Source organism: Pieris brassicae, chromosome 3 (genome assembly GCF_905147105.1).
Source record: "Pieris brassicae chromosome 3, ilPieBrab1.1, whole genome shotgun sequence".
NCBI classification, from domain to species: domain Eukaryota; kingdom Metazoa; phylum Arthropoda; class Insecta; order Lepidoptera; family Pieridae; genus Pieris; species Pieris brassicae.
Genome location: NC_059667.1, coordinates 2,688,580 through 2,691,280, shown reverse-complemented (window position 1 = coordinate 2,691,280; position 2,701 = coordinate 2,688,580). Strand labels below are relative to the sequence as shown.

Here is a 2,701-nt window from a genome sequence, read left to right as displayed (position 1 = left end):
AACGGTCTAGCAATACCCACTAAGGTGTTCCTGGTACTTTCAGCACTGCTGCATTGCAGGGACAGGTGGCCCGTGGGCTTGCTAAAATAATAATTGTTTGGAAATCGAATTCATGACCGTCATATACGCTAAGCAGAAGTATCTATATCTCCGCCTACCCGCGATTACATTGTGAAGTTATTTATTGAGTACCTACTGGCCACTTTGTTTTAGAAAAAAATTGGAGGTTGCTGTGTTCTGGAGATGTCCTATATATGTTTATGTAGTCAATAGATTTACACGACAGCTGATGATTGAACCTTAAACATACAACAAACCTTCTTCAAGTCAAAAGTAATAGTAATTCCAAATCATGATACGCAGGAAAATAACCTCAAAATGGCGGCGCTTCCGTCTTCACCGCGCTATGCGTCATTGTTATCACTTAATGAATTCTTTAATCATTTAGCTATACAGTTGTATAAATTAATTATGGATGTAGAGGATAGATGGGATATAAACTGTATTCCCCGATTTGTTATCGTTAGGCTTTTTGGATTGCCCCAATGTTTGGTTTTGCACAGAAATTGCGGCCAAAAATCGACCTGTCTTAAAAATTATTATTTCCTGCCATCACTTGTGTACCATAAATATAATCAGTAGCTATGTGTAGGAATTTTCTTGTATGAACTCGCTCAGTGTCCTTAATAAATGGACTATGTAAACAGTTTTTATCTTTATATTGTTATTAGACAGAGCAAGCTAGTAATAAGCATCGTAACGTAAACTTAGGTAGAAAAGCCGCACTCAGTCTGGAAAATAAACTTCTCATTTACAAAACTGTAATAAAGCAATATGGTTCTTTGAGATACAGCTCTGGGGGTTAGCAGGCCGCTCTAATATCGAAATCCTGCTGCGGCAACAAAACACAAAAACACAAAACACTGCGAAATATGAGCACACCAAAGTCCATGAATATTAGGGAATTGCCACTGTCAAGGAAGACATTAAAAGATCAATCGAACAATACAAAAGCAAACAGACTTCAGCAAAACGTCATCTCCTATCGGGCCTCTTGTCGGACTGCGTTTTAGTTTTTTTTGCTGACTTGTCGCAGTTTGGATTCGCATTCCCTAATTGCCTCAAAATGATATTATAAAATCTGACAAAAGCCAATAGGCTGATTGTAAATGATAAAAGAAAAAAAAATAACACTCGAAAATTGTCTTACAGAATGAGTTGTATGTACAAAGTTGCAGAATAACTACTTGTAACAAAGGATAGGGAATAAATAGAGTAGGTAAAGTTTGTATGTATTGTGTAAAATTTAATTAAAACCTTCCTACAGCCTGCTTGTTTAAAGATTTATTGTTTGCTTTGTACTTTTCTGCAGTTACTTGTAGCAGGTAATTTCGGTTAAATTCGTGGCGTTGTTGGCGAAATTTGAAATAGGAATGTAAGCCATCGTGACTTAGTTTAACGAATACGATTCGTAATTGCTACGAGCCCTCGGTTTTTTATAGACAATTTTTTTTATGATACCGCAACCGTGGTTTAGCAACACATATTAAATACCTATGCGGTGATTGTTTCTGGTTGGTACTGAAGGCTCATATTCTTTAAAAAATAATTATGTTCCACTATTAAACTATACAAAATATTGTAGGAAGCATTTAAAAAAAAAAAGAAGATGCATCGGCCGGGAATCGAACCCGGGCCGCCCGCGTGGCAGGCGAGCATTCTACCACTGAACCACCGATGCTTGAGGACTACCGACAAAATAATGTATTAGTATTAAATGATAATAATATAGAAATATCAATTTATGTTTATAACTATAATACGTATAACATACATGTCGGCTCTTTCATCAAAACTAGATCGAATTACTATGTTTTAATTAATCGCACTGCGCCTGATTCGTACTTTCTCATGTCATTTTCACACGACAGGTGGCGCTGCAGTCAGTATCTTGGTTATTTATCGATACAGCAAATAAACAGCTGGTATATATAAATCATGTGTTCATAATTAAACTCTTCAACGGCTGGACAGATTTTGATGAAATTTTTCTATGTATTAGATATTTTGTAGACGTATATACAGACGTCTGTCGGATCTATATATGCATATATACAAAACTCTACTCATAAGTATTTGATTATGATGTTAATGTCTTAGTTTTTGAAAATTGTCCATTCACAAACACACAATTTAACATTACGATCTAGCCTAAAGACTAGTAATTTAAAACTAACCAAACTGTCCTATTTTTGTCCCTTTCAATCTTCTCACTAGGTCCACGTGGATCCACATGTTGGCGGAGCCTTTGTTTTTGGGCTTAAGCAATCTTTTTGATGATTGGTCATGTCCCCTTCATTAAGGTTCCGATAGAGCTCGTTCTTTCTTTAGACAATTTGTTTCTTTCTGTCAAATTCAATTTACGCTGTGATGAAAAGAGACAGGCATTGATTACGTAATGCGCGAGTGTATTACACTGGATTTTATAATCTTCTACCGAAGTATATTCTTCTGTTTAATATCAATATAATCAAATAAAAACCAAGGCATATAGCCTTACTAACCTAACTTAAGACAATACTAATGTTCAAACTAAGGATTCCCATAGTAATAACTTAAAATGGAAGAAATACCGCCATTTTAAATTCTTAAAAATATAGTAAGTGCCCTTTGTTTCGTCACTTTTTAATTTTACGCTGTA

At 35.3% G+C, this 2,701-nt stretch overlaps 1 non-coding gene across 1 annotated transcript; it reads right to left on the bottom strand.

Moving 5' to 3' along the window:
- Window positions 1-1,670: 1,670 nt before the first annotated feature.
- Window positions 1,671-1,741, bottom strand: Trnag-gcc. Its single transcript has one exon. It is a non-coding gene; the product is annotated as a tRNA-Gly (tRNA).
- Between the last annotated feature and the right edge of the window lie 960 nt (window positions 1,742-2,701).